At 41.3% G+C, this 17,811-nt stretch overlaps 1 protein-coding gene and 1 long non-coding RNA gene across 4 annotated transcripts in view; one reads left to right on the plus strand and one right to left on the minus strand.

Annotated features, from left to right (window-relative positions):
- The window catches only part of ADGRV1 (adhesion G protein-coupled receptor V1), a 466,251-nt gene that overhangs the window by 252,767 nt on the left and 195,673 nt on the right, over positions 1 to 17,811 (plus strand). The gene's annotated exons all lie outside the window — the stretch shown is intronic.
- LOC109308100 overlaps positions 3,057 to 17,811 on the minus strand; it is a 43,574-nt gene continuing 28,819 nt past the window's right edge. For all 3 annotated transcript variants that reach the window (XR_002100468.1, XR_002100469.1, XR_002100467.1), the window contains one exon: positions 3,057 to 3,534. This is a non-coding gene — a long non-coding RNA (uncharacterized LOC109308100). The remainder of the gene's footprint in view (positions 3,535 to 17,811) is intronic.

Here is a 17,811-nt window from a genome sequence, read left to right on the forward strand (position 1 = left end):
AAGATTTTTGTCATCAGATCATTCACCTTTAGAGGCTGGAAACCAAAGAACAATGTTCTGCAGACCAATGCAGCTGCCTAAAAAATGGATCATTCATTTTTCTGGTCTTTCACAATGGGGAGTGCCAATACAAAGCTTCAAAGCATGTAGTTCAGAAACCATTTTGTTATGCCAGAAATGCTGAGTTGCACAATCATTCTGGCAATGGGACAGATCTCACCCTTCAAATCCTTGTAAACAAATAGCTCCTTTTCTCTATGAGAAAAGATGCACCATTTTTTTTAATGGTGACTATTTCAGAAGTTATTTTCAAGATGTTTTTAATAACCCACAGAATGCCACAGATATTTAAGTGTCACAGTGGTATTTCTTGTGATATGGTCTCAAGTTATAATTAAAATTAAAATCCTAACATGTTTTTAAATAGCGGGTTATAGTTTTTAAAACAAAGAAAACACTGGGTGTGTATATATTGTATGGCTTTGATTATAAGTCTACATTTGGGTCCTCCAAATGAACCATAAAAATGGCACTCGACTCATAAGCAGGGTCAGGATATAATGGGGCCCCCAACAGTCTTGACTTACATTTTCAGTATTTTTTGGTATGAGTTAAAAATGCCAAGTCTTTAGCATTTTTAGTGCATTTAACCCTTTGAATACTTCCCATGGTTATTTGATTCCCTCATGGGATTTTTCAGTAGTAATGGCAGTTCATGGTCTTTGTCTGAAGTTATCAACCTATATTCAGGGAAAAAGCTATTTCTTTCCAAAAATGAACATGGTAATGTAGGATTTGTTTATCACTGGAACAATGTTATGTTGGGAATGGGGGTGGGATTCGATCCATGGATTCTGGATTTTGCAGTTTTGCTTCATTAATTTGCGAAATATTTCATTTGTATGCTTAATTCAACCCATTTGTTTAATCTGAAATATGGATGAAAAAAAGTGCAAGGACTTAGTTCTAGGTAATCTTGACTAGGAATGCAAGCAGATAACCCTGTTATCGATTCTGCTTTGTAAATGGTGCTCCTGCTGATTTGTCAATTATTGTAAACCTCTCTCTAAGCAAAGTAGTTTTCATTGAATAAAATAAATAGTATTGTAAAGGTAAAAGATGGTCTTTTATCTGGTAATTACAATGTAATGTGCTTTAAATAATCTTCTCATCATGAGTTGGCATTTTCTAAGTGACCCAGTTTGCTCTTAAAGTTCAAATAGAGACAGACAGATGGATTAACGGGTATGCATGCAGGGTCAGAATAAATGGTTTGCTAGGCCGCATTGCTGGACATAGTTTTTAATAGTGCTGATCCTTTCTGACTAGGAGATTTGTAAAGCTTTGTGGAATAGTTGTCTTGCTGGCAGACAGCATTGTGTAGACAACCAAGTGCTGGTGATAAAATTAGAAATGTGGCATTAGTCATCTCTGACTGTAAGTTGAATTTTTCTCTCCCACCTTGACCCTCCCCCACAAAAATGGAATTCTTATGCGAATATGAGGAAAACTTCCTGTTTAAGAGCAGCAGTCCAGCTGTGCAGTCAGTGTGTTAGGGAGTTGCCCATTCGCAGGTTATCAGTCACAATCCATTTGAATAAATATAGTCACTGTACCCCCAAGTAAAATTAGACTTTTGCAGCTGGATTTTTGATGTGGCAACCTGTAGTTCAAGCAGTCTCGTTTTTGACTTTCCCTATTTGGGTATGTGTGTGATTACAAGCCATGTTACTTACACACCCAGTAAACTATAATGTATGTAGTGAAGTATCAGGAGGAGCTCTGTTGTAGTCCTTAACAAACTCAGCTCCATGCCTAATGCCTGTTCTAAAAGTTACTTGCTGAGTCTTTTCATAATCTGTCCCTGGGATTGACAGCATTATTAGAGTAGTAGACTGGAGGGTTGCCCTGCTCTCACTTGTACGATGCTAAAAATATTTCATGTCAATGAACAATGTAAGTCATAGGAGTGTAAGATATGCCATATAGCTCAAACTACAAGCTCTCATTCCAGACCTATTGAATTATGTCCATAGGAGTCTGTCCATTGACTTATTTGAACTGGACCCATCTAATTATTTTCTTTTCTATATTTCCATTTTAATATTTTCCCTTATTCGCATTTGGACCAAGAAACATAAATCCTGCAAAATAAACAAGAGTTTATCCTTATGCTAATTGTCTAGGTAGTTCCTGAACATGCTTCAGGGCTTTCACTGGTGTAAAATTTTATATTATTTTCTAGAAAAGATTTTAGTGAAGTAGCTGTTGCTACATGGGCAACTGATCCTTGAGAAGTTTTTCCACTGGTTCCAGCCTGTATGATTTTTCCTGTTTAAGACAGCAGAAAAATATTGGGAAATCATTATGTTCTTGCTTGTCTGTGCAGTGGTTCTTGTTTTAAATGTAGCAACTGAGCCACATGAGTTATAGTCTCTTCCAGTCTGTAGATGCATGGGTAATTTCTTCTAGTTTTGAGATTGTAAATTTTTGTTTGAATTGGTAGTAAAACTGGAAGCTGATTAAAAGTTACACAAAGTTCATCAGGGCTGCCTGATCATTTCAATATTTTTCTTGTTCTCCCCTTTCTCACCCTTCTATTTTCTATAACTCATTGATCCAACACATTGATTCTAAAATTTTTCAAGGACTGGAGTAGAAAAGTTCAAACTCTTCCATTAAAGCTGTACAACTCTCTTTAGTATCTTCCAATTCTGCCTGTTTTCAAATTTATGTTGTGTTACTGTTTGTTTCTAATGCAGTGCTGCTAGCACCGTTTTGTTTATCAATCCTAAAAGGCTACTGCTTTGTTTTTCTTTTTCTAGTCATGTTGAACTGAGCCTCAACTCTTTTCCCCCCCAGCAGACATGTGTCCATGGATGTTTCTCCTTTTTTAAAGTCCTGCTTCGGTTCAGTATTCTGCTGCATTAGACAGCAGCTTTACTAGATCTGTGAGTAATGGAGCCGTTGCTCATGCATTACATTACTTGAACGTACCCACCACTTACATAAATATTTGACCCCCTAGGTCTTCTGTTCCAAACCAAGTAAAAGAGTAGAAAAGAAGAATTGATATTTTGATGTTTTCAAGTAACCAGAAATTTTCCACTGGAAATGTGCAAGTATGCAAAGGCAGGCCTGGTACACAAAAGTAGGCAGTGATGGCAGAAAATATGAGGTGGGGAGGGGGTTGGAAAAAAAGCCAAACTGACCACATTCTGTCTGGTTTTCCCTTTTTAAAGAGAATATTCCCCTTAAAAGAATCCAGTTTATGTTACATTTCCAAAGTAAGCTCTAATGCTGCTTTTTAATTCAAAGTCCCTCAGCGTTCTGTTTGCAGATCAGTTTTTGCAAAGGAAGTGAGAGATGGAACAACTCATGTTTCAATCAGCATCATTTGATTCCTGTCCTCCTTTAAGTGTGAGTACTATTGCAGCAGCGGAACTACTCCTCCTGTGTCAGTAGGATTTATCCCTCATGCCTGAGAAGGTGAATCAAGCCCAAATTGCCAAAATATATTGTTGTATGTAGAGCCTGTGTAAGGAAGGAAGCAAAATAAATGTTAGGCATTAGGCCTAAAACTTTGGTACTAAAAACCATGTTGCCTTACTGAAAATCTCCACAAATGTACTTTTGGGGACCTTGGTTTGCAATAATATGGATGTTTTTGTATCAAACTCCATTTAATTTAATTCTGAAGTTGAAGTTCTTTTTGTTGGAAGGTTTTTTAATCAGTAGTTACATTTCTTCAATAAATCATATATCAATCTTAATCTGGCTCTTTTCATGAGGAATGAAGATGTTTTATTTCTGTTTTTAGATTATCATGAGTGGGGGTTCGTAGGCTGTTTGGCTTGTGGGTGACTTCTGTAAACCAGTTCTGAAGGCCAATATATCAGTCTGGCCCCTGGCAGATATTCATTTTATGGCATGATGGGATCTGATCCCAGCAATGGCACCATAGTGTCAGAGCAGCCTTTAGAAATGTTAAGAACTTACCTCAGGTTTAACTCACATTACTCTGCATTCAGTACCTCATACTGAAATGAATGGGAAGTTGAATCAGATTGCCAGAAGTGCTCTGAGAATTACACCTGTCTCAGGAGCTCCTGCCACATTACTGAAGATTTTAAGGGCAAACCTATTTTGCATATTGACCAGAATGGACTGAGCTTAGTTGTCGTCATTTTTTTTTTTTGAGAGATATGTGTATATATGGCTTACGGCTTATGGCTAACGGCTTTATATATAATTTGTATCTGAGGCCAAATTAGCCAAAACTAATTCCAAATTCAAAAGTCCAGAACCATAAGTGGCCCTACTACTGGCAAACATCCTCCACCTGCACATGAGGCTTCAGATGTTTCCAAACCCTTTGGTGGACATCCTACTTGCAGGCCCAGATCTGGGTGTCCCCGAGTTTTGCATGCTGTTAGCCATAAGGTCCTCAGAACAAGCAAGGGAGGAGAATTCTATTTCCATAACCTGGAATTAAAGCTGCTGCACTGCAGTGGGTACTGAACCACACCAGAAGAGCAGTTCTCCTGTGAAGCGGTTCAGGAAAACTGCCTTCTTGGACACAGATACACATATAAGCCAGGTTTTGTGGCTGAGCTGGCTGTCTGGTCCCAGCTATAGAGAGGGAAGGAGCTCCTGAGAGGACCTCAGTGATTGGTGGTGCAGTGAGAGTGAGTCCAGCAGAGCTGAATGGCTTTGAGCCTATGGGAAGGAAGGAGGCACTCTTGACAGATGGTCTTTTCGCAAGACTGTGGGCTTATTTTACTAGGCATGGGATGCTGTAGGGGCATTGTGAGGCTTCTGAGAGCTCTCCTATAGGGGAAAATACTGTCAGTTATGCCTGGGGCAGACCTGGGGCTGGGTGAGTTGGGGATGGGGAATTGTGGAGGACTTTCTGGAAAGTGGAGAGTGCAGTGGGGTCTGCATAGCCCAGGGACTCTGTGGGGGTTAGGCAAGGGCACCTAATATATTCATGTGGCTATCTGAGGGCCACCCCCAAGTTTCTTGCGGTTAACATCAAGGTGTGGGAAGGTTGTTAGAGTGCCAGAGAGGGGAACAACTTGAGGTGGGCTGCTAGGGGGCTGCAGACTGCCTGAGGCACACCTATACAATATCTGCATATAAAATTGCCCAACTTTTACAGGAGGAGAGTTAGCCACACTCGGTGATCAATGATAAAAGGAAACCTGGTCTAAATAGTGACCTTATTTAAGGGTTTGCAATTTACATAAGGTTGTTACGTCCCTTTTTTCTTTGGTACAAAAATACCGGGCCCAAGCTGAGGAGATGGATGGTTGGATAAATCTCTTTCTAAGATTCTCCTTCAAACAATCCTGCAGGCCTTGTAATTATCATTCCCTGTTCAGGGAAAGTGGCTTGTTGGTCCTCTCCCCTTCTTAGCAGTGCTCCCATAGCTTCTTATTAAAATGTATATAGAACTCCACAAATGCATTCAGCTGAATGAGGGAATCAACCTGAGCCATCTTGTACTTTTATCTCATCGTGCAGACCCTGATAGAAATGGGACTATTATAGTTTCATTCCACATAGTCAGGTAAAAGCACTGGAATGCTGCAGCATAGCTGGAGACAGGATGCCCACCCTGTCTCAGGGCCTGTATTGCTGGGCCACACTGCACTGCTGCCACGACTGCGCTCACCAAAAACAAAAACCCATCAAAAACTTGACATGGCTTGGAAAAGTCCTTGACCCAGCCTAATATTAGGCTGTTGTTCAGACATTCTGATTATAAGACCAGGGCAAGTCAGTTAATAAGCCGAAGACTAGGAGCCAAAGTCAGGAGGCAGAAAACAAATTGAAGGGCTTGAGGAGGGGCTTGGCGAAACAAGTCTCAGTGTTGACCAAGAGGGTACAGCTGCTGGTGGTGCACAAAATACCTGAATCTTAGTATCCACTCCTTAGGGCAACCAGTCTCACCGTTACCTGAAGGTATAGGTCTGAAGACTGACTTACCCTGCTAATTTCATTGGCCTGAACTAAGTCGATTGTAGCCTAGGTTGACAGTTCTGTAGCGTAGTGTAAGATAAACTCCCCACTGGCAGTTCTTTATATCCTATGTTTAGGTGAGGATACGTATGATATTGCACTAGGTCATTTCTGTCTAACTTTTGTGATCCTGTTATGTTTTTGACAATTCATTATAATTTAAATAGAAAAGGACTGAAGCAAACATGGTGCATCATGGGACAGGAAAGTTGTCCTTTTGTTAACATAACACAGTGTGCTTTAAACATTGTGTTGGAGTTATTAATAGCACCAAGAAGAATAGCACAACTGACTTCTGATAAATACAAGTATGTCAGAGAATGGAAGCTTCCGTCAGAATTGGCTACCGTGCTAGGCTCGAGGGGAAGCAGAATCCAAACAGTTTGTGAGAAACTAGAAAAAAGGAAGCAATTCAGCCTCGCTGTCGGGTCAGTTATATTTGATTTACACCCTTCTTCAGCTTTCTACTGCTGCCAAGTTGCATCCAATACACACTGTTGAAGTCTGTAGGGGCCTCCTTTCTATTCATATTCTACGTCAGTAAGAGCTGAGAGACTGCAAAACTTACTTATTTTTGAAAAACTTCATTGTACTTGTTTAAAACAGTGAGCAGTTAATAACACTTTCTGACACATTCTTTTGGGATTTTCTATATCCTCTTGTGTAGCATTGTTCCAGCGGAAAAGATTCTTTTAACCCCAATACCTGTTAGTTTATCTCGTTCCATCTGTATCTTGCTTTCAGCATGGTACACTAACTTCTGCTTATGATACAAGTTTTCAAGACTTATGTATGAGTCTAGAATAACGTTTATTTTCATGCAATTTTATATGCATTTTGAAGCTAAATCTGCAATATCCTCCCTCAAGTATGGGGTAACCAAAAATGAATTTCTGCACATATAAAACTTCCCAGCTCTAGCCTTGTGATGCTCCTTGGGTGTTAAACACTAATAGATCAGAATAAATCATTTGGAAAACTAAGCTGTTCAGAAATATTGATATACAATAATGGTATATAAATTGCACTGCATTCCAGCTAATGGTCTAGGACTTTCCCACTAGGATCCAGGTAGGTGAAGTTTGCCTAAAATCTAGTGTTTTAGTGCTTAGATGAGAACTATTTGTTTTGCTTTGGTGGGAGGAACACTTGTCTAGTTCAGATCCTTCACTCAGTTTCCTGACTGTGATCAAGGCGCTCTTCCTGATTTAGGAAGTACAAGGGCCAGTCAGAGGTAATGCTCTTCTAGACTTGGTCTTGGCCAAGGAAGATGATCTGGTGTGTGCCTTGAACATTGAGGGTAACCTAAGCAACAGCAACCCTGAAATTATCAGGTTCACTGTCCGCCGCAAAGTCAACAAATCAACCAGCAGGATTGAAGTCCTAGACTTAAAAAAATGATGACTTCAGCAGACTCAGAGCATTAGTAGGGGAGGTAATCTGGGACCAGGAAGGGAAGGCAAATGGGGTGCATGAAGAGTGGTCGTTGCTCAAGGTTACGATCTTCGAAGCACAAAAGCAAAGCGTTCCTGCAAAGAGGAATGGTAGCAGAAAGGCTGGCAAGCCCTCCTGGCTTAGTAGGGATATTGCAGTCCTCTTAAAAAAGAAAAAAGAGGTGCGCGCTCAGTGGAAGCTAGGGATGGTTCTCAAGGAGGACTGTACAACAGTGGCCAACATTTGTATGGAAATGATCAGGAAAGCCAAGGAGGCGACTGAGTTTAGGTTAGCCACGGGAGTCAAGGACCTCCTTCTTTAGGTCTGTAGGCACTAGGAGGAAAACGAAAGTGTGGGACCCCTGCTTAACACCTCAGGACAGCTGGTAACTGACATTCAGGAAAAAACTGAACTCCTGAATGCCCCCTTTGCTTTGATATTTCACTGGACCAAGGGGAAAGTCAAGTCAGATAAGGCTCACAGGGGACATGCTGGGACTGACACCCTCCCCACTGTGGATGCCGAATGGGTACAATACCAATTAGAAAAGCTAGACATTTGTAAGTCAGCAGGACTTGATGGACTCCATCTGAGAGTGCTGATGGAGCTGGCTGAGGTCATTGTGGAACCCCTGGCAAAGCTCTTTCAGAATTTGTGGTGCATGGAGGAAATCCCTGAGGATTGGAAGAGAGCCAACATTGTGCCCATCTTCAAGAAGGGGAAGAGGGAGGACCCGGGCAACTATAGGCCAGTCAGCCTAGCCTCCTATCCCAGGGAAAATCCTGGAAAAGCTCATTAAAGAATCTATGTGCAATACGTTAGCAAAAGGTAAGGTTCTGAATGACAGCCAGTATGGCTTTGTCGCGGGTAGGTCTTGTCTTACCAATCTCATGTCCTTCTACGACCAGGTCCCTGACCACCTGGACACAGGAGATGAGGTAGATGTTATATACCTAGACTTCCAAAAGGTTTTTGATCTAGTGCCCCATGATATCCTGGTGGGAAAACTGGAAGCTTGTGGGCTCAGCTGTTTGATGGTTCAATGGGTGGAAAACTGGCTACAGGATAGGACCCAGAGAGTTTTCATGAATGGATCTGTGTCATCTTGGCATGAAGTGGCCAGTGATGTCCCTCAGGGGTCTGTGCTTGGACTGGTGCTTTTCAACATCTTTATCAATGGTTTGGATGGGGGAGTGAAAAGCTCTCTGGCCAAGACAACACCAAGCTATGGGGCAGTGTGGTCATGTCAGAAGATTGGTTGCAGATACAGGCAGACCTGGATAGGCTTGAGAGTTGGACAGACCAGAACCAGATGAAGTTTAACACTTCCAAGTGTAAGATGCTTCATCTGGGGGCAAACAACCCTCAGCATACATACAGGCTGGTGGTGACAGTGTGACTTGCACCACGGCCGAAAGGGACCTAGGGTTAACAACTGATCATCGCATGAATATGAGTCTTCAGTGCGAGGTGGTGGTCAGCAGGGCAAATAACAACACACTGGCATACATCAACCAGTGCATCTCATGTAAAACTAAGGAAGTGGTACTCCCACTGTACTCAGCACTGGTGAGACTGCAGTTGGACTGTTGCATCTAGTTCTGGGTGCTGCACTTCAATGAAGATGTGGCAAAACTTGAGAGGGTCCAAAAAAGAGCCACCCGTGTGATCAGGGACTTGCAAGGCAAGCCATACGAGGAAAGGCTGAGGGACCTGGGCCTCTTTAGCCTAAAGAAGAGAAGGTTGAGAGGGGACTTGATAGTGGCTTACCACTATGTCAGAGGAGTGCATCAGGACATTGGTGAAAAACTGTTCACTAGGGCACCTCTGGGGAAGACCAGGACCAATGCACACAAACACCTGAAAGGTTGCTTCAGGCTTAATTACAGGGAAAACTCCTTCACAGTCAAGGTGTCCAGACTGTGGAATAAACTCCCTCCAGAGGTGGTGCAGTCACCTACCCTGGAGGTTTTCAGGAGAAGACTGGACAGTCACCTTGTTGGGGTCACGTAACCCCAGTTGTCTTTGGGCCTGAAGCAGGGGGCGGGGGATAGATCCCGATGATCTGCAAGGTCCCTTCCAGCCCCTAACAATCTAGGAATATATTAACTTAATTGAGCAGAGAATAAGATTTTTGAATTATACATAAGAAGGATTTTATTATTTAAATAAGTGTCTGATAATTACTGTTTTTGAGTGTGGTGATATGTTTTGTGTGGCTTAAATGGACATTCTTGGATCAATAATAATTATTAGCTTTGTTTTCAATTTGGCTGAATTTTTTTCTTCTCAATGCTGTTTCAAAATCAGAGTTTTCACCCCATTGAAAGTTCTAAGTATTTGCAATTTTTATTAAGAAAAATCTAAATATTTCAAACTAAGAACTTTCAAGGGGTTGGAAACCAGTATTTAGCCACAGTTGGAAAAACAGAGTAATCAAAGGGAGAGAGAACCATAAGACTATAGTCACTTGGGAGGCCAAAGCATGTTTCTTGAATGTAATGCAAGTGTCTTTGGGATAGTCTGGTTTTAGCTGGAAAGAGCTAGTTCATCAAATATGAAATATTTTTGTGGGAACGTATAGGTTTCGACAATCTTCTCGGAAAATCTATCTGATTTCCTGTTAGCCCAGTCAGTGACCTACATAGAAACCAATATTGCCACCTCCACAGCTCTAGAGTGGTTTCACAATGTTTACTGCCCAGTGGTATTATAGATGGGCATAACAATTGTGCTGGTATCAGAAGATATTGGTATAAGGTGTCTAAGTGAACCTGATACATATGTATGATACTATGAGTAACAAAACTATTCGAACTTCAACCTGTTTCATTTAGGGTCAACGTTAAGGTCATTTAGCTAAATTGCATCACGGGTCTGAGTGGGTTAAAAGGTGCTTTAGTTTTATTCAGCACTGCAGAGTTCTAAAGGAACTGGCTGAGGTCATTGCAAGTCCCCTGGCACGGCTTTACGAGCACTCGTGGTGCTCTGGTGAGGTACTGGAGGACTGGAAGAGGGCCAACATGGTTCCCATCTTCAAAAAAGGCAGGAAGGAGGACCCGAGAAACTATAGGCCGGTTAGTCTTACCTCGATCCTAGGCAAGTTGTTTGAGAAAATTATGCTGGCACACATCCAGGAGGGGCCAGCAGAGGACTGCATGCTTAGGGGCAACCAACACGGGTTCATCAGTGGCATGTCCTGCCAGACCAACCTGGTGGCCTTTTACGATCAGATCACCAGATCATTAGATGCAGGGGTAGCAGTGGATATAGTCTTCCTGGAAGGCTTTTGACACTGTCTCTCACCCTGTTCTCATTAAGAAACTGGGGGGCTATGGTGTAGACACCCACGCAGTCAAATGGGTCACCAGCTGGCTGGCTGGCAGGACACTCTGATTGGGGAGGGGTCCCCACGCCCTGTGACAGACAGGGACCAGTGACAGAGACAGCAGAGAGTTGCACAGCATTTAGTTACATAGCAGGGAGTTACACAGGGAGTAACACAGCATTTAGCACCCCATCAAAAAAAAAAAAAAAAAGCCTCATTAGTTCAAGTTCTTCTTAAACAAATTTTTCCAAGGAAGGAATGGAGGGATGTTACCAGCTGTCGGGTTGAGTAGCTCCAAATAGCCCTAAGTGGACACTGTCCTGTCTGCCTTGGTCCTATTTGCCTTACACAGGTGTCTCTCAGCATTAGCTACCATACCACATACTGGCTACAGTCCATGCTGTGGGAGAGGGGAGGGGAGGAATCCCTGCTGGAACAGGAAGTGGTGTGGGGGGTTGGGGTAGAGCAATGGAAGCCAGGCAGATCCTGCTGTACCTGCAGTCTCCACTGGAGCTACAGCTAGGGAGCAGGGTAGTGAAGCCAGCTCAGCTGTGGAGCAAAGAACCCCACTCAGGGTTGCAAAGCATCTGGGATGCTGGGTCACTCTGATTTAACTTAAACCAGGAAGGGGTCTGGGACAGACATTGCATAAACCAGTTTGACCCAAATCAGTTAAGTCTGATACTACATTCAACCAGGTTTATTTCAAACCATTTTCAGCCATTTTCAAACTGGTTTATGTGCACTGAATGTCTGTTCTGTTACAGGTCTAAACCAGTTTCTGATCACTTAAGCAGGTTTGTATGTAATGTCTGTCCCTAGCCTAGGAGTCCGGTTCTAGTTAGGGGTGTCAGAGTCTGGACTTCCAGCTTCGTAACAGGAAGCCTGGAAGAACTGAAAATCAAGGGCTCCCAGCCATTCCAAGTTTTCTTCCTTGAAACTCGATACAGAGACTAGGAATTTGTGCTAGGACCCCTGAGAGCTACTACTCTGAGAGCCAAGGGCCTTGTAGTATAGTCTTTCTGGCTCAATTCCATTTTGAAAGTGTTTAGTCTTTTTGGATATTTCAAACCAGAAATATTTGGTTGTCCCATTTGCAGGAAATCTTGTAAATTTCTGCAGTGTTACACAATGGAACAAAATGTTTGTAGATTTTTGGAATTTCCTGTGGAATAGAAACTCTGATTTTCAATTAATTCTAGCTTTGAGCACCAGTATACTATGAACAAGGGCTGTATTAACAAGGCATATGACACTGGTCAAATAGATACCCATACAATTGGATGCATGTTATTGAGTTCAGTTTAATCAAATTGTTAAAATTAATCTGCATTGTATGGACAATATGTGTGCGCTTACTGTCCACTAAGTCAGCTTTGAAAGTGAATGCTTATGTGGCACTGACACTCATTGTAGATTGTTCCCTCAAGGTGATAATTGCTGTGAAATCGCATGCAGTTTTGAATCCTGCCTGTGTTGGCCGAAAAGTGGCAGAAGGCTCCAAGATACCACAAGCAAAACAGTAATTTTATATCACTGCCTGATATAATTAAACGTAGACAGCAATATTTTAAAAGAAAAGAAATTAAATAGTTTGGATGCAGCTCCCGGAAGAGTTCTTCTTGCTCATTATTTCTGGCTTATTTAAGTTTAAAAAATAATAACAATTATGAATAAGACACTATTCAGTAACTTGTATTGCCGGAAATGATGACAGTGTTAAATAGATTTTCTTGTTGTAAATAGGTCCAATTACTGCATTATTAATTATATTATTTAAGTACTCATTAAATGTGACATTATTTAGTGGGTTCATGTTAGTTTAAAACCTTCATTAAAGGATTACTGTGGGGGATTTTGCAATCTTGTATTTTTCCATCCAACCAGGGTTATATTTCCTACCATCTGAAGATCTGGGAAACTTTTGATATAGATAGTGAATTTTGGATTTCAGGCCCTTGGTGATGATGGAGATTGTGCAATCTGTGGAGTTAGTGCGCCAAGAATATGGACATAGATGGAGCTTCACCTATTTCACTTGCCCCATTTATCATCTTTAAAATGATGTTTTGTGATGCTGTCCATTAATCATCAAAATGATCATTCATGTAGAAATTTCCCCCTTTGATATACAGTAAGGAAAGGCAAATGGAACTAAATAACAACTTGCTCCGTGACTAGCCTCCTTTATTTCATAGAAGCCACTGAAGGAATATAGTATAGCTCAGCTTTTGCAAAAATGGGAAAATATGAATCTGCGTGGATGCCACAATTGGAAAAAACGTTAGTGAACTCCCGGTATATCGTTATTGGATCTTACCATACAGTCATCCACTAAGGAGGCTGCCACAGATTTCTCAGCAAGCTTTGGTTTTTGTTATATGATAGAAAAGCATACTTAGCTGAAACCTCTATTTGTGAGAAAAATCAATTGAATTAAACAATTTTCCCAGAAATGTTCATACTTCTTTGAGTTTTGCCAGACTCCTAAGGGAAACATTACATGTTTTGAAAATGTAAACCTTAGCATGCAAACCGTGACACCAGTGCTACTATGCAGTAGCGTTGGTGTCACAGTTCGTGCCTGCTGATGCTACATCACTGTAGCAACAAGCTACACCACTAAAGCAAGTACTAAATGACTGCACACTAACCTCTGTTACTATGCAGTCCCAGCACCATATGGGTCATTTCTGACTGTACTGCTCAGTAGGGTCAGAAATTATCCATATGGTTCCAGGACTACACAGAAATAGAGGTTACTGTGCAGTCCTTTAGCAGGTACTAAATGACTGAGCAGTAACAACTGCACAGCTGGGGACATATGTAGACATGCCCCTTGAGACTCGCACCCATTTGTCCTTGAGGTGGTTAGCCATATTAGCCTGAAGTCAGGTAAGATAGGGTGGACTCTTTAGTCCCTAATGTATTACCCAGCCCTACCTATTTATCATTTGTCATTGTGTACCTTACACTAAATTTCTCCCATATAGATGGAAAGCCTAAAATGTCTATGTTCACTTACATCCCCTTTGGAAGGGGAGACAGTGTACTCTAAGGCCCATTTCCATAAATTACCTTTGGCTTGGTAATGCTCAGCATTTACAAACCTGAATCAAACATCAGTTCCCAGTCCTGAGAATAAGTACAGTTTGGCATGACTATTTCGTGGATATGAGAATGCTTATGAATGCCAGCATCTGTGTAATATAAAGGAGGAAGAATTGCCTCAAGGGTTGGCACAGAGGGAGCTGAGGTTTGCTTGCATCCTAAGGCAGGGGAAGGGAGGCTGAAAATTCATTGTTCTAAGAAACTTGAGACTGGTAGTCACTAGTATTTGGAAGGTCAGTGAAGGGAAGACCATGATCAGCCATCTTCTCCGTGAAATGTTCCATGTTTTCTGTAGCATTGTTCCCTCCTGAACTGATCCTCTCTGTTTCCTGTCAAACTTGCTGTCAAGAAAATATTTCGTAAAAATAGTTAGAGTTCATAATTTTCCTTATGTAGAGGCTGGAAGCCAGATGTGGTAACAGCTGTAAAATTTCAATTTTTATATGGTTATACTATGCTATCAGGGTTTCAGTTCTCCTTTTCATCTCTAAATCTGCCTGCTTATGACTGCCATAAGATGTATGATTTAAAAATATGAAATGTATAAACTTGGGTTGTCCAATTCTAAAGATCAGCCAAACAAAATCATACTTAATAACATCTTATTTCTTTGTCAGATAAATCAGTGATAGCTGGTGAGAGCAATTGCATAGAAATAAAAATATAGCAAAACTGTATATAAGAATAGCTGTTATGGGGTCATAGTTATCTGATGAAAATCAGTTAAAACTGTGCCTCATTTCTAGTTTATATTTATCTACTTTCAACTTCCTGGAGCTGAATCTTATTAAACCTTTGACTGTTAGACTAAAAGCTCTCTATAATCATAATCTTCTTCCCCCAGTAAACATCCACGGACACTGTTCCGTGTTCAAGTCACTTTTTAACCTTATCTTGGATAAGCCAAATAGGTTGATTTTCTTAAGTCCCAAACTGTAAGGCAGGTTAATAGAAGGTACATACCTAAATCCCGTAGGCTGCTTTGAAGTCACAACTCACAAATTTATCAGGGAGTTTACGAATTATAAAAATAATAATTATTAAATAACCTTTTTGAGTACCAGGGCAAATGATTTAATACAGTAGTGGCACTAAGGGGGAGAGGGCACCAGCCATAGGCATCAACTTAAAAGAGTGCAAAAATAGCAAGCATCATGATGCTGCCTTGGCTGCTATTACCATCAACCCAGCTGCAGCTGTTGCTCTGTGTGCCACCACCACCCAGGGCACAGAACTGCCCAGTTATGCTGCTGATTTAATATTTAAAATGGAATATTTCACTTTCCTTCTCAATATACAGAGGCAACTTGATCTATATGCATAACTTGTGACATTAAGAATTTTTTTTAATGTGAAAAAAATGAACTATTGTAAAATAAACTCAATTTCTGCAAGCAATATATGAGAGTAAATCATGCTCTTTGGTTTTGTGAGTGAACTGACACACTGCAGAGGGTACCATAGTGCTCTCACCAGTGGTGACTCTTTTATAAAACTGGGGTTTGGATTTATGTTGAAGGAGTAGGGATATTAACTCCTGTGTTCTGTTAGTGAAGTTCTAGTTCTGATGATTTCGGCAGCAAAATTGAACTTCTTGGTCATTCATATGGGGAAGTGATTAACCCATGTACATATTTAAAACAGTGTAAAATATAAAATAAATATAAAAACCCTCCTAAAACTGCTGTGCAGTCTGCTTATACAGACTTATAGAGCCACAGAGCTGGAAGGGATCTCAAGTGCTCATCTAATGCAGTGTTTAAAGGCAGACACCTGCATTTATAAGCCATTCCAGACAATATTTTTCTAACTAAACTTAAAAATGCAGTACTATGTTTCTTCCATAATTATGTTAATTGTTGTGGAAATAGTCCATGTAACTACTATAGTCTTGGATGAGGAAAATATCCAAAAAAAATCAGAAAGTTTCAACTCATTAGGTAGGGAAGGCAGGGAGAGGAAAGGATCTCTTTGTTCTGTGTTTATACTGTGTCTGGTGCAACTATTTTATGATCTGTGGCAAGCAAAACCATCTCTGGTGGGGGTGAATCAGGGCAACTGTCCTGGGCCCCGCATTTTGGAAGGCCCTGCAGACAGTGTCATACAGGCTGGACCACAGCCGCCATGGCCGCTGGCGCATTCGCCACCGCCTGACCCGCACACCCCTAGGGACAGCTCTGGTGGCAAGACTGATATTTGTAATAGTAACATGAATAATAGTAAGCATGTCTGGAAACCCTTTTGAGATCTATGCTAAGCCATGAATTTTACATGAAAGATGTCAAGGTGAGCCTTAGAGTAAACATAGGCCAGCTATAAAGACAAAAAAGGTCACCTGAAGTTATAGGTCTAGTCAATGCCACTACATTTTAGTAAAACACCACTAATTATCATATGTTTAAAAACAAGTCATTTTGGCTAGGGACAGACATTACACATAAACCAGTTTAAATGATCAGTAACTGGTTTAAACTTGAAAGAGATCTGTAACTATAATGGAACAAACGTTTAGTGCATCAGTTTGAAAATGGCTGAAACCAGTTTGAGAGAAACCGGGTTGAATGTAGTAGCAGACTTAACTGATTTGGGACAAACCAGTTTATGCAATGTCTGTCCCAGACCCCTTTCTGGTTTATCAGTTAAATCAGACTCCCTCAGCATCCCAGCATGCTCTCTGGGCTGGGCAGGTCTCTCTGCTCCACAGCAGAGCTGGCCCTCCCCTCTGCTCCTTGGCTACAGCCTTGGCAGAGACTGCAGGTGTCTGCCTGGCTTCTGCTCTTCCTCCTCCCCTCTGAGCAGGGATTCTGCATCCCCTCTGCCTTACACAGGCACACAGGGTTAGCTAGCAGACCACATGCTGGCTGCACCCCATGCTATGGCAGACGGGACAAAAGGAGAATCAACAGGTAGCTGGCAGCGTCCCTCTGCTTTTTTCTTAATGGGGTGATAAACACTGTGTTATCAATTCATGGCTGGGCTGGGCTGGGCAGGTCAGGAGTGAGGGAACCCCTTCCTAATCAGTGTCCTGCTGGGTCTGGCTTCAGCTCAGCATTGTAGAAGGGAAGGGAGGGCTGCTCCAGCATCCCCGGCTTCTAGCCTGAACCACTGCAGGCATGTATGTGCCTGCATTTTTTTTCAGTCCAGAAGAGATGTCTTTGTGGCTACAAACTGGTTTAGGCTAGCCAGGTTTGACTAACTGCAAAGATTGATTCTATTCATGCTCATGCTTTTTGAATGTCTGTCCCTAGCCCTAGTTTCTTCTTTTGGTTATCTTTTGTATATTATGAAGACAGTGAAGAATTCTGTTAAGATTCAGTTCAGCTTTTAATTGAAGGCACAGATAGAATGACAGTTGTTTGAAAAATATGATTGCATCCTTCCCAAAACACATTACATACAGATATTAGTTAAGCATAGATAAATTAGAATTTGATGCTCCAAAAAACTTATGAAGACAGCTAGGTTTGGATACCTCTGTAGCTAGCAATAATTTCATAAGCAGGCTATCAAACTTGAGGAGTGTATAATCTCCATTTCTTTGCCAGCAAGGTATTTAAATTCCTCAGTCCTGAAGTATTTGGCATGTATCTATTCAGATATATTTAATTGCTCTTGTAAGTTCTTTATTATGTTAGTATACTAGGCAAACATTTTTCACAGCTAGTGGAATCATTGAAGTAGCGGTATTTGGCTTCTGTAACTTATAAATCCTCTCCTCTCGCCTCAGTTTTCAGTGAAGACTTACCTGGGCCCTTAAAAAATAAAGAAAGATGTTATTGTATCTTGTCATATTGATAAATTTAGTTATAGATTCATAGATTCATAGATGCTAGGGTCAGAAGGGACCTCAATAGATCATCGAGTCCGACCCCCTGCATAAGCAGGAAAGAGTGCTGGGCCTACATTACCCCAGC

Source organism: Crocodylus porosus, unplaced genomic scaffold (assembly GCF_001723895.1).
Source record: "Crocodylus porosus isolate Cpor-Errol unplaced genomic scaffold, CroPor_comp1, whole genome shotgun sequence".
NCBI classification, from domain to species: domain Eukaryota; kingdom Metazoa; phylum Chordata; order Crocodylia; family Crocodylidae; genus Crocodylus; species Crocodylus porosus.